The sequence below is a fragment of the Thamnophis elegans genome, chromosome Z (assembly GCF_009769535.1).
Source record: "Thamnophis elegans isolate rThaEle1 chromosome Z, rThaEle1.pri, whole genome shotgun sequence".
In the NCBI taxonomy this organism is placed as follows: Eukaryota; Metazoa; Chordata; class Lepidosauria; order Squamata; family Colubridae; genus Thamnophis; species Thamnophis elegans.
In genome coordinates, this window is record NC_045558.1 from 103311113 (window position 1) to 103335435 (window position 24323).

Consider the following 24323-nt stretch of genomic DNA (forward strand, 5'->3'; position numbering starts at 1 on the left):
CAATCACTGTCAAGGTTTGAATTTCAGTCCTGATGAGAGGACAGCAGCCCAGATTCTGTGGAGAATAATGCTTTTTCCCAGATGCTTCCCCCCCTGGGAGTGATCAAGATTTCTGTGAAATTCAAAAACTTTCATGAAATATCTCATTTTACCCTTTGGTATCTAAAAAAAGGATTCCATATGGTAGAAAGGTGATAGGAAGAGATGTACTCCATTTAGTCACATCTCATACCACCATGCAAATGTTCAGCTAAAACCTCTATTTTGTTTCCAGAGCTAGAGCTGTGAACACTCCTAAGATTAGGAGCATCTTCTTTGTCTATTAGATGGATTTATTTTCTTCTGTTCAATCATGGCTAATTCTTGGAGACTTCCTACAGAAGTCCCTGCAGTTTTCTTGGCAAGGTTTTTCAGATTTAGGCATGGGGCAAGTGATCGTATTCTTTGAAACCACCAGGAGTATATTAAAATGACATAAGACTAGATCCAGACTAACATATCCTCTTAGAATTCATTGAGATCAATACAACTTTAATAAGTCATATTTAACATTTCACATAGTTGAGAGATAAATGCAGTGGTCATATATCATGTTTGACAACAGTTTTGTAAAACATAATAATGTAAAACAGCACTTGCTTCTTTTGGTTTTTGGCAAAACTGTGCCCATAAAAAATATTAGTTTGCTTAACAACCATTTCAAAAACATAAAATACGACCTTTATGATCATAATGGGCATAATGACTCCATTATGGTCATATGTTAAGGACAACTTATATTCCTATGCATTTTATAAATGCTTTACAAATTTCAAAGTATGGCCATGAGGATACAACTGGTATTACGATCATAATATGTGACATGGATTTTGCATCAATTGCATTTTTTGTTCATGTGTTTCTAAACCTAATTCAAAATAATAGTTTTACCCTTTAAAATTCTACATTGGGAGTACAAACATGCAGCCTAGAACAAAAGGCATCAATTGGCGATGATGATGATGATGATATCCATTCAGTCTTGTCCAACTGGGCCAGGTCTCTCCAAATCTTCTGAACTTGCACTGCTTCTTTAAGTTTTTCTATGTTCTGGCTAGTTTCAGCTTTGATGATGTCCAGCTACTGTGTTCTTTTATGGCCTGGTTTCCTTTTACTTGGCATCAATAGAGGCCTTTAAGAATGAATCAGGTCAGAAATAGAGGATGGCCAGAATTTTGCATTTGGGGGATATTGTTTTAAAGAAAAGAAAATGATCTTAAACTTTTTTATTGCTTAATGCATACATTTCAATTATTTCAACTTGCGTGTACATTACCATCAGCTTGAGAAACACTGCTTTTATAACAGATAGTAAAATAAACTAGGCTGGTGGGTAAGGATGCTCTCTTGGTAACGGCTCCTTAGTTATGGACTTCAGTTTCAATTGAACCAGATGTGGCCCATCTCATAAGGCCTTTGAATTATGGAAGAGCCTTGCAAAATAATGTTTGTGTAATTGTTATGCTAAATGAATAGAAAAGCAAGAGGCAACTGCTGCTATGCTATAATTTCTCTCTTAGCTGGGCATGTCAAAAATAAATTCCTTCACAATATGATATTTCACTTCATAATAAAACATCACTATGGGAATTTAAGTGCAACACATCTGAAGTAGTTGATTTAAATTGCTTTTATCAGATTTGGGCTGGTCTGCGGTTCTCTTTATGCCAAAAGGCAGGAACAAATCAAAATAACAGCAGCAGCAAATGGAGGAGGGCAACAGCTGGAAAAGTGAGGGATGGTGATAGTCCTTCTTTCCCTGTATCTTTACAAAAGCATTCCCTCTATTAGTTGTGATGGAGAGAGCTGATTTCTAACTATATATCATAAGATTCAATTTTCTGCTTTAGATTCTATTTGCAAAGATGGGGATTGTGGTCCTTGTCTTTCACTTCAGGCAGTAGAAAATGTCTGGAGTTAGCCATGACTGCCTCTTTTGTTCTACTTCCTTTAGTTATACTGTCTCCTGCTCAATAGCATACTTCCTTTGGGAGCTGGGAAACGTGGATTGAATAGACATGGATAAGATTGTTTTGTGTGTTTATGAATTGTGGAGGGATGGTTGGTGTTACAGTGAGAAAGTCTGCACAAACCTATGTTCCCGCAAGAGGTTTATAGAGAGACAGTAATATTTGCCTGAGTCTGAATGATCACAGGGGATATTTGGCTGCAGACACTTGCAATAATCACTTAGCTTTCACAATAGTTTGTGTATCCCTATGGAGTTAGAAGGAAGAGGCCCCCTTGTCATTTGTGCAGCTCTCTGCTAGCCAAAGACTTATTACTGTCTCAAGCTGAACAATCAGTAGCACACTCCTGCCTATTGCCTATTACCTACTACCTACCACAATGCATATTCCTCCCAGGAAGGAATGAGACCCTCCTATTAATTTCAGTGAAATGTGGAAAGGGATGACACATAAGAAAATGAATTATAGAAGTGAATGTGCCAAATGACGCTTCTTTTTATGCTGGCCAAAACGCTTGCCCTATTTTTTTTAATATTGTTCTAATAAAACAGTTACATGGGGATAGATCCAACCAATCAACACTACTAAGTTTATTTTCCAGATTGCCTCTGGTCCCTGTTCTATAGAAAAAACAAATGTTGGAGGCTACTGCAAAGACTTGAAAATTGTTTACTTATTATAGGATTTTTACAATTGATTTATAATTTTCAGATTCCCTGCTTTCATAAAAAAAGCTCATAGACTTAATGGAAGCTAGAGAAAAAAACAAATTGTCACTGTTGTCTTCATTTTGACAGGCTTCCTCCTGTTTTTCAAAATCTTTACTAATGAATAAATAATGCTAGCAAAGATTGACATTTACACTGTCTGGAGAAGATCCTTTTTTTAAAAAAAAATCAAACCAAACTGGAAGTGATTGACCAATCCACATCACAGCCATGTATTTCTTAAAATCTTCAGACAGCCAAGTTTAGAAGACCACCTGATTCAAAAAGACCCAAAAATAATCTGTATGCATTAGGTAGCCTGAGTTCCTTATTGGGTAAAAGGTAAAGGTTCCCCTTGCATATATATGCTAGTCATTCCCGACTCTAGGGGGTAGTGCTCATCTCCGTTTCAAAACCGAAGAGCCAGCATTGTCCGAAGATGTCTCCGTGATCATGTGGCTGGCATGACTAAACACTGAAGGCACACGGAATACTGCTACCTTCCACCAAAGATGGTTCCTATTTTTCTACTTAGCTTTTTATATGCTTTCAAACTGCTAGAGCCGAGGTGGCGCAGTGGTTAAATACAGCACCTCAGGCTACTTCAGCTGACTGCAGTTCCGCAGTTCGGCTGTTCAAATCTCACCGGCTCAGGGTTGACTCAGCCCTCCATCCTTCCGAGGTGGGTAAAATGAGGACCCAGATTGTTGGGGGCAATATGCTGACTCTGTAAACCGCTTAGAGAGGGCTGAAAGCCCTATGAAGCCGTATATAAGTCTAACTGCTATTGCTATTGCTAGGTTGGCAGAAGCTGGGGCAAGTAACGGGAGCTCACACTGTTACGCGGCACTAGGGATTCAAACCACCAAACTGCCATCCTTTCTGATCGACAAGGTCAGCATTTTAGCCACTGAGCCATCTATGAGTGGATAAGGATAGCAAGGAACCCTATGAGTTCCTTATTAGTGAAATGTAAATATCAGAAATCAACAGTTACTTGTATTAGTTCAACTATACCTTTTTAAAAACTACTCTGCCTTTGTAAGGGTGTGGATCTGAAACCTGGAATCTTATTAATCAGACAAAATGGGGAGTTTCTCCCCATTTTACTATTTTTCTTGCCATGTTGTTTAGTGAATCACTATAAGTTGCTAAATTAGTAAAATGGTTGTTAAGTGAATTTAGCTTTCCCATTGACTTGGCTTGTCAGAAGACTGCAAAAGGGGATCACATGAGCCTTGGACATTGCCACCATCATAAATACATGCCAATTGCCAAGCATCCAAATTTCGATCATGTGACCATGGGGATGTTGCAATGGTTGTTAAATATAAAAAACGATCATAACTCACTTTTTTCAGTGCCGTTGTAACTTTGAATGATCACTAAATGAATGGTTGTAAGTCAATGACACCTGTAACGTGTAAAGACAAACACCAGTTAAAAAACTGGCAGCTGCATTTCACATGTTGTATAAACAAAGCTTATAGTAACAGGTGCCTTAGGTGCAATTCAAAAACAACTGGAGCATCACTTGAATATCACCTGTATTGATAAAATCACAATCAGTGAAGTGCAAAAGGAGTTTTACTTGGAACAGATTACATTCTGTGATAACACCAACAAAGAATAACACCCGCCTATCCCAGGCTCCTGCCTATCGCAGATTCAATATCTATACAAAAATGCCAAATCCTTCTAACACATTTGGCTCACTATATGATCAACAAGAACAACAACAATAATAGATAACTTTGTATATCTAGAAAACAAGGACTTGCTGCCTGTAGAACAGAAAGGGTGCTGCAAAAATTCAAGAGGAACCAAAGTCCAACTGATGATTGGTAAACTGATTTTGAAGAATTCAAAGAAAAGACTTAACATATTTGTTCATGGACTGGGTTGATTGTAAGAAAGCATTTAATTCTGTTCCACGCATCTGGGTTGAGAAATGCTTAGACAATTTTTGGAATTAGCAGCAATATCCTGAAATCCCTAAAGACATCCATGAAGCTATAGCAAACTAAGCTGATAGCCTGATGAGAAATCTTACACTGTCACTTCTATTTGTACTTTTGATGGCACAACTAACAAGCATTTTGAACAAAACAAACTGTGGCTGTGAACCATCTTAAAAAGGGTTGAACATTTCCTGTTTGTTCTACACGGATGGTTTAAAACGGTTTGGGAAAACAAAAGCTGAATTGAGCTCACTGCTGAGGAGTTTAGCAGAGACATTGAAATGCAATTTGGCATTGACAAATGTGCAACAATTGCTTTTCAGACAGGAAAAATTGTTGAAGATGATGGATTCGAATGTGATAATGAAGAGCTGATAAAAGCAGTAACACCAGAAGAGGAGTACAAGTACTTAGAAATTTTGGAAGCTTCTGACATGTTGTACAACCAAATCAAGGAAGGTACTTCAACAAAATACGTAAAGCGAGTCCGGAAAATCTTGAGATCAAAGCTGAATAGGAAATATCATAAAGGCAATTAACACTTGGGCAGTGCCTGTAACACAATACTCATCTGGAATAATTGATTGGACTCAGCCAGAATTTGATAACTTGGATCGAAACAAGACAAGAAAACTAATGACAATGCTCCATGCTCTGGACCCAAAAAGTGATGTTGATTGAGTTCAGAATTTGCAAACATTCTTGGTCTGATGCATTCAAAATCTTAGTCAAAAAATAATAGCTTCCTTTTTTTCTCCCTCCTGAATTTAAAATTTTTTAAAATTCTGTTCATGAAGAAATTAGTTAAGAGTTGATAGATTCTAGTGAAAACCTGAACAAAATAAAATGTTCATTCTTCACTAACCATGTTGTTTCTTGGAATCTTCACATTTCCTTCTATCACTTAAGTGCTAAATCTCAGGAGAAAAATGGTTGATGATCAGTGTTTTCTAATTGATGCATTTTAGATAGATAAAACATCTAGAAGGCTCCAAGATTCAGGGAGATAGGATGTGTGTCTAAATGCATTATGTGGTAGCAAACTGTCATCTCATTCACTGAAGCTACCAATCTACAATGAAAACACAGAAAAATTGGGACTTTTCAGTGTCCATATTTTTCACCAATGGTTTACCATTCATTCTATTTTCAAATAACTATCTTTCACAAGAAGTTTGATTCCTGAGTTTTATTGAATCAATAGGTGAAATGGGCTCAGTAGACTCCTTTCAGAACACCACAATTAGGAGAAGGCAATATTATTTGGTCTTTACATCCTTATAAATAGATGAATAGAGAGATATATAAAGGACAAGCAGGAAAGCTGGAGCTTTTCAAATGACCCCTTCTGTTGATTGAAGACCTCAGCAGGTATTCAGGGCTACTGACCAGTAATGCTAGATTATTACAGGCTTACCGATTTCATACAGATTAAGCAACATAGGAATAAAGGAACAGGCAAACATGAAGAAGAAACTTCCATCTGCAATTCATTTTTTAAAAGCCTCACTAGAAACTTTGAATGAAACATCAAAGTGACAAACGTAAATGATCAGACATTGTTGGTTCTGAGAGCTTCAAAGGAGCTCTGTGAGGCTTTTGCCATTTTCAGCATCTTTCACTAGAAAAGAGCTGATGCACTGTGAAAATTGATGTCTTTGTCCGGGAATCTTAACAAATATATGCACAACTGACCCCCCCACCCCAGCCCTGTTACTGCATTTGTTCTTTGACCTTGAAGAACACTTCCGAGTGTTAATCAGAAGGTCTTTTCAGCTGCAAGGAGATAGATTGAAATTGCATTTACCAGAACCACATATTATAATGCATCTCAGAGTAAAATGGACTTGCAGCCACTCTGAGGCTTTGACCACTATCTCTGTAAAAGAATTGGTAAAGGATCCTGTTGGTTTTCTGGAAATCCAACAAGGAAATAATATTCTGATAATAGAGAAACACTGAGAAAAGAGAAAAAAGGGTAATGAGTACAACTCTTCCAGGAAAAAAACAAACCAAAATTATAGCTCTATCCACACTTAACCTGGAAAAAAAGCCCTAGACATAGAGTTTGCTTTGTTTTCAAAAAGACTGTCCTCAGATTTGCATTGTACAGATATCCATGGTGGAATTCAAATAATTTAACAACCGGTTCTGCCCTAGTGACCATATGGGTAGGCATGGCTTGATGGTCATGTGACTGGGTGGGTGTGGCCAATTCAATGTCGCTCACGTCAATCGGCGCTTTTCCTTAGCTGTTACAATGTAATAAGGGTTAACCAGAGAGGCAGTTTCTGTTAACAGGGCAATAAAGATTAGGCTAGAAACAACACCAGAATGTTCCCTTCCTGCCTTCCTTACCTGTAAAGTGGGGAAAAAAACAGAATGAAACAGAATGAGATTTCTTGCATCAACCGGTTCTCTGAACTGCTTAGAAAGTTGACAACCAGTTCTGAATAGGTGCGAACTGGCTGAATCCCACCACTGACAGATATGTTGTAAGCTAACAAACTGTTCAGAGCAACTTCCAGGTTCATATTCACAGTACAGGTAGTCCTTGACTTACAACAGTTCATTTAGTAACCATTCAAAGTTACAATAGCACTGAAAAAAGTGATTTATGATTGTTTTTCACACTTATGAGCATTGTAGCATCCCAATGGTCAGATGCTTGGCAACTGACTTATATTTATGATGGTTGCAATGTCCTGAGTTCATCTGATCATCTTTTGTGACCTTCTGACAAGTAAAGTCAATGGGGAAGCCAGATTCACTTAACAATCATATCACTAACTTAACAACTTCAGTGAGTCACTTAACAACTCTGGCAAGAAAAGTTGTAAAATGGGGCAAAATTCACTTAACAAATGTCTCACTTAGCAACAGCCTTTTGGGGCTCAATTGTGGTCGTAAATCTATTACCTGTAGTTGATTCTATCCTCCTCTTTGCTGAGTATAGGGAAGAAATTCTTTTGGCTCATATCTGAATGTGAACCTATCCCATTTTCTATTTTTCAACCAATATTCAACTAAAGTGTAATTAATGTTTAAAACTTGCTGTTTTCTGAACACTGCAAAGCAATTGAGTAGTCTGACACAATTGGTAGGTTTGAGATGCGGGTAGGGTTCTTAAAAGCTGTGGCAAAATATTTGTCAGTGACAGTACTATTGTAAATTATTAATTGGGTAATGTCTAACTCTCAACAACTCTGAGTGACTCACAAATAAAAACAATAAAGACACACACACACACACACATTCAAGATATAAAAAGACAAAAATAAAAAAAAATGTGGCAAGGGAAATAATGAGATAAAAGTAAACACACCCAATCCCAAACTAGAATGGCTGGCTAGAGAGTTCTGGGAATTGAAGACCACACATCTTAAAGTTGGGAAGGTTGAGAACCACAGAGCTAGTGGATAATTACAAATCATCTTCAATTCTTCATTTGGAAACCATTAATCAGGTCAGGTCATTTCAGAATCTAAAAAATCAAATTCTGCACAATATCTGCAATTACCAGCCCCACAGCCATAAGAGCTCTTACCTAGCAACAAGTTATAGTCCAACTGAAAATGTTGTTAATACCCCTCCTACTCCTTGAAATTCCTTCCCTAGTTCCGGTTTCTTGTTACAACTGTTGGGAGAAACTGCTGCCATCTGGACTGGCCCTTATTCATCAGTCTGGACTCTGTATCATAAATGTTACATCTTCTAGAGAAAAGGAGGAAAGATGCCAGAGGTTAATGTTTTTGTAAAGAGTGAATTAGTAGATATGTTGTTAAATCTAACCACATACAATTAAGCTAACATTCAGTTATATTCACCCCTGCATGCCCAAGCAGCATGTTTGCCTTAGTGCAGGATACAAAATAATGCCTCCATTAATCTTCTCCAAAGAGGCAAAGACAGGAATTGTCTCTTTCCCAGTATCTCAGCAGAGTGAAAACTAATCTTCCCCATTAATAAGCCAACAGAGTGTAAACCAACCGACAAAACAAATGAGGAGCAATTGTGCAAAACAAAGTCAGATATGCCTGTAAGGAGGATGGGGAACAGGCAGCCAATTTTAATGCCTCTTTGGAGTCACTTTCTGCTATTAGTGATGTCTTGAAATGAAATTAAAAAGTTCCTCTAAATATAGTTTTGTCTTTCTTTTTGCTTGTATGTGCAGCATTCCAGACTGAAGTTGCTTTACTAGCAGGCTGTGTTTTTGTGACAAAAACAGGTGTCAAACTCGTGGCGTCATGTTACCATCACATGACATTTCGTGATGGTTTTCCCTTAGCTGATCTGGGGTGGGTGTGGCCTGTGCATGAGCCACAGGCCACTAGTTTGAGACCCCTGAATAGAGGAGGAAAACGATAGGTTGAATTGTGGACCAATATAATTGAAATTATCTGGATGGGTAGAATGTCTGTATAGATAATTTGGTTGCCAATAGTAAAGTATTCGGCATTCTTAGCATTGTCTTTTAATTATCTTTCTTTAGCCCACCCAGCTTGTCATAGTCACTAATATAGGCCTTCATGATCAACTTTAATATAATTCTGATCATAATATTGGGAATATTGGGAAACAAATGGGATGAATTTTATACTTAGCTTTCTTAAAAATATTTGACTATTCATTGTTGGAAGTAAGGTACTGATTGTTAACAACTTTTGGACTGATCTATCAGATCTTTTGATAAACTAACCACTAATCATAAATAAACCTGCCTGCCTTTTTAGATAATAGGCATTTTTTTAAATTAATTTGGCTGGCTACACCAGAAACTTTGGTGACTAAATTATAGAGTGTAAATGTCTCTAAAATAATAAATTTAAAAATACATTGCCAAGAGGAAGAAAAAGGATTCCAAGAAATTGCTAACATTTCTACTAATCTTTTAAGGAGACTCGGATAAACCTTCCAGTAAGCCTGTGCCTTCTGGAAATTAGAATATATTACTTTTTCCAACTGTATTTTTCTCCCCCCCCCAAAAAAAAAATCTTTATATATTACCAGTATTATCTGGTTTGAGGCCTGAATCTCACAGCATGAAAAGCTCACATTTTAAGGCATTCTCTCTTCACAAATTATTATTTTTTTAATATAGAAACTCGTTCAAGATAACCTAATATGTTCATTCTGAGGATGCTGGGGTTGACAGTCCAACCTTTCAAGGCAGGAAGAATGCAGAGAAAACGAAGGGCAGCATATGAGAAGATGGACAATGGTCCTGAGGCTGAGCGGAGTGGTTTCCATGGAGACCATATTTCTGAATGGCAGCTCGGGTTGTTTGGCTGTCTCACTTCATTTCCTTTTACCTCCTTGACATCTTTTGGGGACTATATTTTTCATCAGTGCCAACAAACAGAGCCTGGAGGCTCCTGTAACTGAATCTGCAAAATACAGCGTGTCAGAAGCAGTGCCTTTTCAAAGGCCAGACTGGGACTGATGGGAAAGAACAAGGTGTTCTGCTTAGGGGCATTGGTGTTCCAATGGGGGACATCAATCTATTATATTGATTAGAGCTTTAGTGCTGCCAAGCTGATGAAAGAGGAAGCATGAAGAAGAGAAGGGGAAATGCAGCTGGACAGATGGGCAAGGAGAAGGCTGTCTGATGGAGGAAAAGGAAAAAGGAGCTAAGGTTACAAATCATCATGTTTCTATGAAAATGGCAAAAGTCCCCAGTGCACGCAACACAAAATCAATTCTGTTTTGCTGATATAATCCAGTTTCAAGGTAATTTCTCCAGAAAATGATATAAGTTAGGGCTGGATAGATGGTGGGGGAAGCAACATTTTCTAAATGATAGATTATTATTCATAATAATCATCTTTGGACAGATGATTTATATAGTCTCAAATCTTGGAACAAAAGATTTACCCTCAGTCTTAAATGGAATTGCATTCAGATAACCAGTAGCAATCTTAACTTCTCTGGGGAATAAAATGTTGAGAAAGGCCTGAGTGAAAAATGTTTATGTTCTTAAAATCTAAATGGATTTAGCCTATTGGTCTAACAGATTATGTGTTGGATAAGAGCAGGAAAAGACAGATTATATCCATCTTTGGTTTTTGCATCCTGAGTAATCTGAGGCTGATTATCCTCTTTTAATCATAGGTAATATAAATTACCTTTATTGTATGGAAATTTTTTGCTGCTCTACTGAAAAATGATTTCAAGAGAGCATCTTAATCAAGCTTCTTAATTTAGAACTGGGGTACTAAATTAAATATACTTAATTTATACTTTGATGAACCAAGGGATTTTTTCCTCATTCCAAACTGGCTTTCATCAGACGTGTGAAAAAGTTGGATGGACTCTATAGTAACTTATTTCTACTCATGTTGAAAATGAACTTGAAACTCTGGGAATTTTTTGTTGGGAATCAGAAGGAATTGAAAGAATAGCAAAGGAATATTGAAATACTGCTGGCTGATGCCTTCTAGTTTTCCTGTTCAATTTCAGCATTTCTCCACTAAGATAGATAGATAGATAGATAGATAGATAGATAGATAGATAGATAGATGATAGGTAGAGATGGATGGATGGATGGATGGATGGATGACATCTTGCTACCTAGTATTGTGTCAACTTGCATGGGCCCCAAAAACAAATGTAGAAATTAAATACAAGGGAAAACTCCAAGAATAATCAACTGAGAAAAAAATAAAAGCTAATAGAAAATCTGGGTCTAATCTATTTATGAAAAAAATAAAATGTGATTTAGAGAATTTCCTCTTCTTCCAAACGCAATCTTAATCTCCTAAAAAAAAAGAATGAAAAGTGAGTGCCAGTTTGTTTTATGAACGTGAGGAAATCCCACTTCAAGAGGTTCAGACATTGCATGAATTAAAGGAAAGTGACTGTGATTTGTCCCTCCAGGTAATGCAAAGACAAATGAAGCCTGAAAAAGTCAATGTCAGAGGAGGACATTTATCTCAGGTATAGGCTTTTCAGAGATACTCCATTTTGTTTTTATCTTGAGGGAACTGTGTCTTTTCCTCCGAGTCTGCCTGGAAGGGAATAAAGGAAAATCAGGAACAGGGGTGGCTCTGCTCAATTGGATCAGCCAAGCTAACTACAGTGCAATTTCTTATTTATTTTATGGATTGAAAATTGGCTTACATGAACTTAGTCTGGAGGGTGGGCTGGGTTTGTGAATGATCCTGTTGCTGAGGGAGTACCTAAATCAATGATCATAATTGATATTAATCTCTAATGAAAATAGTTGTTTATTCCCTTTTATTCTGGTGGCTCTTGTGACATATGATAAAGATTTAAACATCTTAATAAACCAAGGTTTATCAATTTGGGAAGATATCTACATTTTAGCACATGCCTTCCCACTAGTTCGGGTAGTGATACAAAATAATTTCAATTTTTCTCCTCCCGGGTGAGTCAGTGACAAAGAGGATTTATCTGGTGCTGATGGAGTAAACCTAGTTGACTTTCCCTAGCTTTGGAGAAAATATAGTAGAACTCAAAAAGGAGAGTTTGAAGACCTCTCATAGGAAGTAATGGGACCCAGGTGTGACCATATGTGTTGGCATTCCATTATATTTTCTCTAGCTTTGGGCAAACTTCCATTCATTTTATCTGCTTTCATCAAATGATTTTTTTAAATAAAATTGTTTACTGCCTAGTGATTTCTTTAGAATTATACCCAACTGTCTAGATTTTTTTTAAAAGAAAAAGTAAGTTAACTGGCATAGGGCAATAGAAATGCTTTGCAATCTGAAAGGGGACTAGTTGGAGGATAAAGACCATCATTATCAATTTACCTTCTGATTAACATTTTTCTGCAACCTACTAGACTCCCCACAGCAATCCTTTTGTGGCTGGGCAGCTTTCTTATGACAACTATGTTGTGAGACTACATAACGTATTCTCAACATTCCAAATGTGCTGGCAACTAGATCAAAACATTTGGAGATTGATGCTCTCCTCCACAGTTCTGAAAAACTCAAGATTGTTCTGAAATGGATACTTTTCTGTCCACCCCAGTGAAACATTCAGTGAAATATTTCTCTGGTTTGTTCAGAATGGTCTAAATACTACTTCTCCGAAGAAGAGAAAACAATGACAAGTTAAAAAAAAAACACAACCTGCATCATTCAATCACAAATTTGCTAGTGATAAAGGGCAAAAAGATTGGTGCTAGGTAAGAGCACGGTAATTATTTTTGTAAAATCATATCCATTATTCTGTGTTTGTAGCTGAAGTCTGCAAGACTCTCTAGACTCCTTAGTGATAAATAGAAGAAAGATGAGGAGCTACAGGCAAGATTAGATTAAATTATCAACAGTAGAATAAGATGCTGTTGAGCCTGTAAAAGCTCATCTGAGTCACAAACAAGGTGAGGGCTTTTGAATGTCCTTATTACTAAGGAAGAGACCTTATGTTCCTGTCCCTATTATATAAGGAATATAACGTTTTATAGAGAATTGAAGATACAGTGGTTTTTTTTCATATAACTTTTTGTAATCTACATGCATGGGATTGCACATGTTTCTTTTCTAGCCTGTTAAAATGACCTGTCTATATTGTTATTCCAAATGCCATTGCTGCAGATGACTTGCAAGATTAGGCACTAAAGTTGTTAAGCTTTAGAAAACTGAATGTGTTTTAGTTTGTTTATGGACAGAAATGGGTAGCAAAGAGATTTTCAGGTGTACTCAGAGTAGCTGCAAAGCAATCAGGCCTGGGTGGAAGTCAAATTTGCCCTTACCAGAAATTGCCTAAAAGATGCAATGCAGGCTACACATGGTGGTTAGTTGGCTAGCTGCTTCTTCAACAGCTGATTTCTATCCCAGCAACTTGCTTATGAAAGTTATTGGCTCTCCACATGCTGCTCCAGTCTCACCTTTTGACACTTGATTTCTCACCTGTTTTTGAAGACAGGGCTATGGAAACTTGCTGAGTATATAAAATCAAACCCATGAAAGGGAGTAATGATTAACCTGACCCTGAGATTTCAGACTATGCAAACCCATGCTTCCCATCTTGGACAATTATTTCCCTTCCTTTAAACAGCTGTACTATAACATTTCTTTAGTTGTGAAGCACACTATTCCCATTTCCCTTCTTTCTCCCTCTTTTCCATCTATTGCTGTTTCAAATTAAGGATGGATAACATGAACTTCTATAGTTCTTTGTGACCTCTAGAGCAGGGGTCTCCAACTCCCAGTTTGTGGACCAGTATTGGGCTGCAGCCAGCCAAAAACTAAATCATGCAAACAAGCAAAGCCCATCCACAGGATGCAGGCAGTATGCAAAGACATACCCTTCTCTGGTTTGTAGGAAAACCTTTCTCCACGGAACCAGTCCCTAGTGCCCAAAAGGATGGGGGCCACTCTCTAGAGCCCTCTTCAATTATGATGCTCAAAACTCAGCAGCACAATTTCTGCCCTTTCTGAAATGGAAAATATGAAAAGGTACCGTAGGTCCTAGAATAAGCTTAACATATAAATCTTGGAAACTATCCAAATCACTAAGCAATAATCTAAAATCAAAAAAGAAAAAAAAATCAAAAAATTGGTCTGACCCATACGTATGTACTGGTATGTATGTATGTATGTATGTATGTATGTATGTATGTATGTATGTATGTATGTATTGCCAATTTATAACATTGTTTGAATGGTATAAATTGAGAATATATACCATTGTTTGAACATGCAAACCTCAGTTTATGAATCCTAATCAGGAAGGAAGCAATGCCTAGTTTTACATTTTCATCACTTAAATTACAACTAGAAGAATACAATGGAGTCTACCTCTGTAGTTCTATTGCTTGGATCCATTTCTTAGGTACAGGTTCTGCTTATATATAGACATGAATTATTAGGTTTTAAAATGGGGAAAACATACCACACTGATTTGTTGTAGCCATGTGCATCTGACAAGATTCTAAATAGCCATGCTGTTTGAAGTATTTTCTAACTGTCGGCTTGCACTTGCTTTTATAATTTGGGTATTCTTTGGCTGTCAAGGCCATGTTTTTAGTCCTGAGTTGCACCATTGGTTTGGGACATGAAGTTAGGGCAAGTTGGGCTCTGCAGCTTAATTATCAAATGGCCCTCACTTTCCTATGACACCGTCTAAAGTCTAACGGATATTGGGAAAATAAATATTCAGATCCATCCTGCCAGTGACAGCCACCCTTTATCAAGTGGACTCACTGGACTGGAAATGATATCTGAGAATTCACTAGCACCTATAGTAGCTGGAACTGGTTGTTGAGGTTTTGCAGGAACTGAGATGGTAGTCAGCAAGATAATTAAATATTTAGCATTTGAGTTAATTTGAAAATGGCTGCAAAGCACTCAGCCATCAGATGAAGGATATTAAGGTCCTCTGCTCCATCATTAGAAATGTCATAGAATTGTAATAAGGCAGTAAGATGATAAACTCTTATTATGAATACTTAATTGGGGGGGGGAGCGAATTGCAAGCTTATGTGCGTGCTAAAGGATGGTTTCCAAAGCCACCAGCACAAGAGTGGGAAGGACAAAATGCAGATTAAAGTAGCATAGCTTTCTTTTAAATAGCATTTTTGCTTTTTGAGAGGAATCTTTCTCTCTACTAAGTTCCACCGGGCCAAAATCATTCACACTTCTGTAACACCTAGATCAGGAGTGTCAAACCCTCATTGTCACGGCATCATCACATGACGTATCACAACTTTTCCCCCCTTCTCAAAACCGGGAGTGGCCAGTGCATGACGAATCTGGTCCATGGGCCATGAGTTTGACAACCCTGACTTAGACTGCATGGTACAAAATATATTTCAAAGGTTGCTTTTGAAAAGTATCCAGAGGATACAGTAGAGCAACATTTCTGAGGGCTAAATCGTTGGTCTTTCATCTTAAAGAGCAGCATTAGTTTTTTACCCACGGGCCCATTTGTGGTTGCCACCCTATTTGACAAGCAGGTGCAACCCATCTTACTTCAGCCATAAAGTATTGTAGAAAAGAATGGTTAAAAACACAGACTATATCTCAGCAGTGAAGTTTTGCTAGAAAATCTGTATACCTGAGAGTCAGGTAGAGACCATCCTGAGTTCTTCTTAATACTAGTGTATCTACTCTCAGCATTTAAGGAATACTTGTCCTTTTTAACTTACTTAATAAGTAATGGGTCTCTACAAAACAGAGGTAAGTAAATTATTTGTGGCCAGCAACTGTACTTCAAAGCCCTTCCAATAACATAGAACAGTGATGGATGTGATGCCAACCGGAAGTTCGGAAACTTTCCGAACTTCTGGTTGACCTGTTGAGCCTGTTTTTTGCCCTCTCTAGGCTTCGGAGGCTTTCTTGAAGCCTGGGAAAGGCAAAAATGGCCTTCCCCAGCCCCCCGGCACATGCATGCGCACTGGAGCTGAGGGCTGCCATGCTGGCAAATATGGCTCCATGTGCCACCTGTGGCAGGTGGGCCATAGGTTTGCCATCACTTACATAGAACATCTTGGTTCAAATTACAGCTTTCTGACACAATATACTAAAGAATTCTGCTTACTTTTGGAGGTAGGATTTTAGGATATTTTATATAAGAGAGCCTTTCTGAAGATTTAACCCTACTTTCATTCTCCAGAAATCAGCATATTCATCAGCATTACCCATTTACCCAATAGTTATTAGAAAAAAAGAAAAAATGGGTGATATTGGAGGCTATAAAAAAGGTCTTAGTTAAAACAATTCAAAGACAAGACATTGAAACTCTGACTCTCCAAAGTGCAATACCATCATCCCTAATTTGATTATGCTAGGTGGAATTGATGAAAGTAGCAATCAAGAAACACCTGGCAGATCAGGACTGAATTTTACATCTGTATGTCTATGTCATGCTATGCTCTGAAGAAATTTAAATGGATTTTAGTGATGACTCTAATTTAAAAAGAGGATGCAATAGCATGAAACACTGCAGCTGTAGTGAGTCAAGAGTTCCCCTTCCTAGTCCTTCAAAGCATATTCCCCTGTCAAAACAGAAGAAAGTGCTTGCTTTATGACTTCAATCTGAATAGTCCTTACTGAACTCCAAACTTAGAGAGCACCTGGAATCTGGATGATCAACAGACATCATAGGACTCAACTACATGTTTGCCTTGACCTTTTAACATTTCCCCAAATTTTCACAGTTCCTGCCCATGTCAGAAATGCCATTTTATGTTTTTCATAAAGGAAATTAAACTTGATTTAAGGACCAAGGACCAAAGGCCACTGACCCCAAATTCAAGATGATGGATGAACAACATTGTGTCTATCTCAATGAATCTTGTGGACTAGACACACTAGTAGTTGCTGGAGGTATTCCAGCAACAGAAGGTAAGCATGTGGATTGACACAGCTGCCCTAAGAAGGGAAAGTCACCTATGATTTAACAAAGCTTAGAATTAAGGTTCCAGGAAAAGGATTCCCATTCACAAATAGGAACCTGAACAATTTCCTATGTGCTCAAGAACTCAGAATAAGCCTGATCTTAACTATTTTGCAATGGCTTTATAGTAACACCTGGAAAATCAATTGACTCCAACCAAAACTCTTGTTTGTTCAGAACACAGGAAAAGTAAGCAGGACACAGTTGATATAAAATCACTGGTTTTAGAGCAGGTTTGTGGGTGGGTTAGGCTCTGCATTAATGGAACAGGAAAAAAATGGAAGGAGTTTTTCTAAGTAGGCCTGCATCTTGTATTTTTGTTAGCTCTTCTCCTTCATGTTTGCTCAAAATACATCTTTGATGGCTCCTTTGTTTCCTCTATTGAGACACAAAACAGATTTGCATTGTGCCATTTAATTCTTAGGTAGATCATTGATTCTGTATTTGGCAGGGCAGATGACTGGATAAGATTTACATATTTCCCAATTCTAGGATTTCCAGTGGCCTGGACTATACTACTTGAAAGTAGATTGTATGAGAACAGTTTTTTATTTAGTTTAGCTTCTTTTAGTAAATGAACTGGCAGAATTGCAGTAAGACATAGAATAACTACAGGCATTGGAGATTGAAGCTGAGTATATCTGGTCAATCTTGGTTGATCTCAGAAAAGCTAAGCAGGATCAGATTTGGCTACATTTTAGATGGGAAACTACTGAGAAATATGAGGGCTGACTGAGAGAAAATGAGCTGGAAGAAGGCAATAGCAAACTATTTCATCATTACAGCCAAGAAAAGAGCACAGGCATATTCCTGTAGGTAATTACCGGCTGCTGAATGACATTTGATCAAGGCTTTATTTGCATTACTTTGTGAAAAAGCTGCTGAATTAAAATATGAAGGATTGCCAAATATATGTTTGGTTTGGAGTTGAATCTTAACTTTACTCCAACAATATTCATCTTTTTAATTTTAAAGATCTTTTTATTATCTTAGGAAGTGGATGAGTTGTTTTATTCTTTTCCAAAGTTCAGCAAAGTCAGGAGCAAACCCTTCCTGGAATTCCTTTAAAAAAGAAAAAAAAATCATGGAAAGCTACAGTAAGTATCTCCTTTTTCCTTCATTCTTGTCTTATAAACTCTAAAGCAAGGTTGTCTGCATACCCCTCCATTTCTCTCTTCCCTTCCCTTCATAGTGTTTGAAGTTCATTTGCTTTGAACAATAGAAATCCTATTCTCTCAACAGCATAAGCAGATCAATCAGCTCGTAAAATCCTGGCTTGTGAGAAGAAATTCAGCCAGGCCTTTGCATGTGGAATTCATCAATATTTTAAAGACAAAAATATTGATAACGCAATCCACAAGCAGTTTGAGACCTATTTAGGCGCTTTCTTATTTTGAACCCAAGAAGCTTCATTTGTTCAAAACCTCTTCCTCAATGGATTAGATGCATCACTAAGCCTAGTTTGAATTTTTCCACAATATCTCCTATATGCAAAGATGCTTGCGTAGTACATTTTTCTCTAATTCAGTGTACTTTTGCTGTCTTTCTATCCTTTTGATGGATCACGTTTTATAAGCATTGTTGCTTTGGATTGTGTTGGCTCCTTGTAAAAAATGAAAGTTATGGCACGTTTGTTGCTCCTTTGGTCTGTCATTCTTCAGACTGAGTTATCCTGTTGAAAGGACACTGTGTATAAAAATAAAAAAAAAGCAAGGGAGGAAACCTTTAACCAAAAAAGGATTAACAAGTGAAATGGGAGGTGGCAGGGGGACATTAGCAGAAATTATAGGGTTGAGAATCAAGGGCTGTAATAGAAACCAGAGTGGATTCTTTGACATTAATAGAAGTCAGACATTCTGCAAGGTTTGGGGGTGGGGAGAGAAATGTTCTGCCCCATTTACCTCATTCAGAATTAAGAGGATCAGGATGACAATTGCTAACGCATTTTTTAAAAAATCTGCTTGTGCTGGAATGAAAGACTATACAGTTTCTGAACATGGGCGCAAGATAGAATTACTCACATCTTGCAAAATTGCATTAAAAGCATAAAATTCTCTCCCCCCCTCCCCCAAAGCAAGGTCTAGAGGAAATAGTGTTAAGCTGTTAAGGGGAAATCAGTAAAAAAAGAGAAATATTGATGTATTCCAACTTGCAAACCTGCTTCCAAAATGTATGGTTTGTCATCATAACATCAATAGTTGAAGTCCCTTCCTTCCTTCCTTCCTTCCTTCCTTCCTTCCTTCCTTCCTTCCTTCCTTCCTTTGAGCCTTGTAACTCTTCTCATAAGGTCAGTTCATGAAATAGGAAAAACAGATAACCTGGCAATGTCAAGCTGAATTATGGAGTAAAATGCACTTGGGTTTGTTACAGAATCTCCATGCTTTTGCTATTAATGTTTTAAATTGGTTTATGGCTGCACATATTGTCAGAATTCAGGGCAGGAAGGGCAATAAATCTCTTTTCTTCCAGAAACTCAATCCCATGGTTAGATAACAGCAGAAACCTCAAGGCCTTGATATTACCCAATAAATTGTTTTATTGCAGAGTAGAAGGCAGATCTTTCAGATATAGAATCCAGAAATCAAATTGTGTGATGTTGTCTGTGTGAGGTGGGGCTGGGGTGTTTGAAGTTCAGGATTTCATTCCTGTCTTTTTAGGTCAATACATTTCTCTCCAGTCTGTGGTCTAGAATGCACTTGATCAAATGTTTGGCCTAAGCACTACCGATTCCCACCTCACCAACATCAGTCCTTATACATTTAAAACAAAACAAAACCTGAACCACTTATTTACCATTAAAGCTCTCTACTGCATGCATCAATTCTGTTTCAGATCCAGCTAATTTCCAAAAATGGACTTGAATTAGGAATCAATGGATATGGATAAAAATAATTCAATAACCCAAAGCAGGACTGATGATGTTCAATTCCTTCTTTTGCATACTTATTTCATTTATGCTAATAGGATAGATATTTTGTAACCTGCAAACAAAACATGGAGCTTTCTTCAATAGTTAACTTTAGCAGAAGCCAGCCCTTTAGTAAAGCGAGTAACATCCTCCTCCAACGTTGGTGGAGACAGCGGTCATGCATGGGTTAACTCACTCAGTAACCAATAGAACTGAGTCTGCCAAAGTCATGTCATCACGCAGCCATAGCAGCTCCTGAGGAGGCTCTTCACCCTGAGGACAAGAGAAAAGAGCAAACGCTAGTCAAGAGTCACCAGGCCTCGGCTTGGGCCATTAGGGTGGGTACCTCTGCCTCCTTCTTTAGTCGCTCTGCCCTCTTATGGCTGAGGCAACTCCAGGCTAGGCTTCCGGCCAGGGATTCCAGGGCTCGCAGGGACATTAGCAAAATAAAAGCGGCCCTAGAATACACAGCAGATGTTTCCTTGGACGCAGCCAGGTTTGCAAGGCCATAGCATCCTCCATTTCCACCCGTCGTCTGCTTTGGCTGAACAGTGGCAGGCGGACGCCCAGGCCAAGTGGAGGCTTGCCTCCTCTCCCTATTCTTCATCTCTTCTCTTTGGAGCCCCATTGGACCCCCTATCGGTGGAGTCCAAGGATAAGCGGATGGTCTTGCAGCCGGCCACTAAGAAGCAGGCGGGCTGCAGTCAATCGTTTTATCGCAGACAGCCCTTTTAGGGTCAAGACGGGGGTCCCTCCAACTCCCATCCACAGCATCAGGCTCCTCCCAGACAGGGCCCATCTTTTACCAACAGATCAGGCAGAAACAGCCAGAGATTCCAGCCCAGAAAGTCATTCAGGGACAATACCAACCGATTCTACAAGAGGCAGAAGTGACTGCCTGGAGGATCTCCCCATAAGGGGTCGGCTGTCAACCTTCGCAGATCGTTGGGACGACATCACCAATGATGCGTGGGTCAAGTCCATGATTAGATTCGGCCTTCTCTTGGATTTGCGCTCCAGCCCTCTGAACCACTTTGTCCCTTGCCCCATTTCCAGGGATCCTCAAAAGAGGCTCCTAGTGGAACAGACCATTCATCACCTGCTCCTCATACGGGCCATTCAACCTGTGCCTCAAGGCCAGGTGGGATGGGGGTTCTACTCTTGTCTCTTTATCGTGCCCAAGTCTTAGGGGGGCTGGAGAGCGATCCTCGATCTCAAATTCTTGAATTGGTTCATCAGGTACAGGAAGTTCAAAATGCACACTCTTGTCAATTCTAGAGAGTGTGCGCAGACACGATCTCCTAACTTCAGTGAACCTCATGGAGGCTTACCTCCTTGTACCCATTCACAAGCAACACTGACAATTTCTCCGATTCATCTATGCGGGCCATCACTTCCAGTATCAAGCCATTCCCTTTGGGTTATCATCAGCCCCAAGGGTCTTCACCAAGATCCTATCAGTTGTAGCAGCTCACCTCCTTGCCAGACCCTTTCGGATCTTTTGTTACCTGGACGACATCCTCCTTTTGTCCAGGTCACACACCCTGCGGAATCTGCAAGACATCTTGCAGGTACTTCAGGAGGTGTGGTTCTCCATCAATCAGAAGAAAAGCCACCTGACCTCCACCTCTCATCTAGTTCATCGTCTCCGCCCAGGGGAAAGTCTTCCTGTCTCAGGAGAGACAGATCAGCCTCAGGGAATTAGCCTTAGAGGTACGAAGGAAGTGGCAGGCACCTCTTCTCCAGCTGTCTCAACAGGTTGTCAACAGGTTGACTCCAGAGGTCCTTCTCTCTCTGGATTGGTGGATCTCCCCAGCCATCTCTCAGGGGTCCCTTTTCAGGGAACCTCCTCGCCTCGTAGTCATGACGGACACGAGCTTGACGGGTTGGGGCACTCATCTGGAGGATCAGATAGCTCAGGCTCTCTGGTCGGACTCCGACCTTTTCCACAGTGTGAATTAGCTAGAGTTGAGGGCCATCAATCTAGCTCTCCTTCAGTTCCATTCTTCGGTTCACAGTACACGTGTTCATTCAGACGGACAACACAACAGCCAAGGCACATGGAGTCCGCCTTTTACCTAGGGATCTGGGCGAAAGCCAATCTTTTCTCTCTCCACGCCAAACACATCTCGGGCTCCAAAACTCCATACAACAATCGACCCTGCGGAGTGGACTCTCAACGATTGCATCTTCTGATAGCTGTTGACCAGGTATGGGACCCCAGTCCTAGATCTCTTCGCAACGGCATCCAACAAACAGCTGCCCAGGTACCTGTCTCGCTACACAACACCAGGCGCGGAAGGGATGGATGCCTTGAGGTGCAGGTGGCCCCGCAGTCTCCTGTATGCCTTCCCTCCCTTCCCCCGATTCAGAGGATCATTTGGAAAATGATAGAGGAGGAGGCCGAGCTCATTCTGCTCGACCCCCATTGGCCGTGCCTTCCGTGGTTCACGGATCTCATCAACCTCTGAGTGGGGCCAAAGTGGCATCTTCCCCTGATACCGTCCCTTCTTCATCAGGGTTCCATCCATCACCCCAACCAACTTGGCTGCGCCTAACCGCATGGAGGCTGAGCGGGAGGTCTTGAGGGAGGTTAACCTTTCTGAGACTAATCCAAACCATTCAGGCTTCCCGACGCCCAGCCACTAATAGAATCTACGAATCAATGTGGCAGACTTTCAGCACGTGGTGCCTCTCTAAAGTTATCTCCCCCTGGAGGCTTTGGTCCCTCAGGTTTTGGAGTTCCTGCAACAGGGACTAAACAAAGGACCTAACACTTGCGGAGGCAGGTTTCGGCTCTGTCCTCGGTTCTCTCACTTCACTGAAATGAGCCTCTCTCCTTGCACCCTCATGTATGATGCTTCATTAAGGGCATGTCTAACCTCTGCCCTCCTGTCATCCACTGCTTCCCCTCATGGGATCTCAACAGGGTCCTTGACTCTCTCACTGGACCACCCTTCTAGCCTCTCAGGTCAGCCTCCCTGCATCACCACATGGTGGCTATCACATCAGCACGACACGTCTCAGAATTGGCAGCTTCCATTCCTTCCGACCTATGTACCTTTCACTCAGATCATGTGGTCCTTCGGCTTGATCCCACCTTTGTCCCAAAGGCCAATTCAGCCTTTCATCAGTCCCTGGACCTCACCCTACCAAACTTTTGCCCAAATCCCTCTCACAGTCTCAAGCGCAAATGGCAGAAGTTAGACATCAGAAGGGCTCTTAAGATCCATATTGCCAAGACGCTTATCTTCAGACACACTGAGGCCCTCTTTGTCTCTTTCCATCCCACAAATAAGGGTCTAAAGGCTTCACCATCTATGGTTGGGCACTGGATCTGGTCTACAATAACTAGGGCTTATGTGGCAAACCACCTCTCCTCCATCCAACATCACGGCGCATTCCACACGCAGTGTGGCTACATCAACAGCGTGGACAAGGCAGGCCTCAGTGGAAGAGATCTGCAAGGCGGCCACCTGGGCGACCATTTTTTGGATTGGATTTACTTTATTTGTATGCCGCCCTTTTCCCTGCAAGGGACTCAGGGCGGCTCACAATTCAAAGGGGGGGGGGAGAAAAAACAAACAAGATTACAAAACGTAAGACCATACATAATTTTAAAAAACACAACAATCATACCATCGGAGTGGGGCTGCAAGTCTTTAGCCCCAGGCCTGTCAGAATAGCCAGGTTTTAAGGGCTATGCGGAAGGCCTGGAGGGTGGTGAGGGTACGAATCTCCACGGGGAGTTCGTTCCATAGGGTCGGAGCAGCCACAGAGAAGGCCCTCCTCCGGGTAGTCGCCAGTCGACACTGGGCGGCTGATGGAATTTGGAGGAGGCCTAGTCTGTGGGATCTTATTGGTCTAGTGGAGGTAATTGGCAGTAGGCGGTCTCTCAAGTGGAATATATTGCTTGGACCAATGCCCTATTCTAGCATAATAGGGTGAAGACTGGGTGAACAAACCCATGAAAGTAATAGATAAGAGTTAGTACACCCTGCGGCAACATAGTGGATGAGACAGGAGGCTCAAAAGAGACCCTCCATAGTTTCTTGGGCTGTAAAGTAGAAGTGGGAGGAGGTGGGGGTGGAAAAATTGTATTAAGATATTTACAGTATTAATATTGGTTGCAAGTGTAAACTAGATAGGAAACACAATCGGATGAGCTAATTCTACTTTATTGTAAAACTAACTGGCAGAATCTTGCAAGTATAGAATACTTTTCTCCTCTCCTCCATCTCCTTTACAGGCTGAGAAGGTAGGGATGGTCTCTGAATTTTTTGCCTTATCCATTCACTATCCAGCTGTAGCAGGAGTGGCTTCATGCCGCCATTACTACCGGTTCAGCTCCCCCACAAAAGGGGGGGGA

The 24323-nt window shown here is 40.0% G+C and overlaps 1 long non-coding RNA gene across 1 annotated transcript in view; it reads right to left on the bottom strand.

The window, feature by feature from the left end:
• Positions 1-510: 510 nt before the first annotated feature.
• Positions 511-24323, bottom strand: part of LOC116522979 — a 40870-nt gene continuing 17057 nt past the window's right edge. Inside the window, exons 3-5 of the long non-coding RNA XR_004257018.1 lie at positions 20151-20227; positions 8225-8391; positions 511-1171 (exon numbers count right to left, since the gene is read on the bottom strand). This is a non-coding gene — a long non-coding RNA (uncharacterized LOC116522979). The remainder of the gene's footprint in view (positions 1172-8224; positions 8392-20150; positions 20228-24323) is intronic.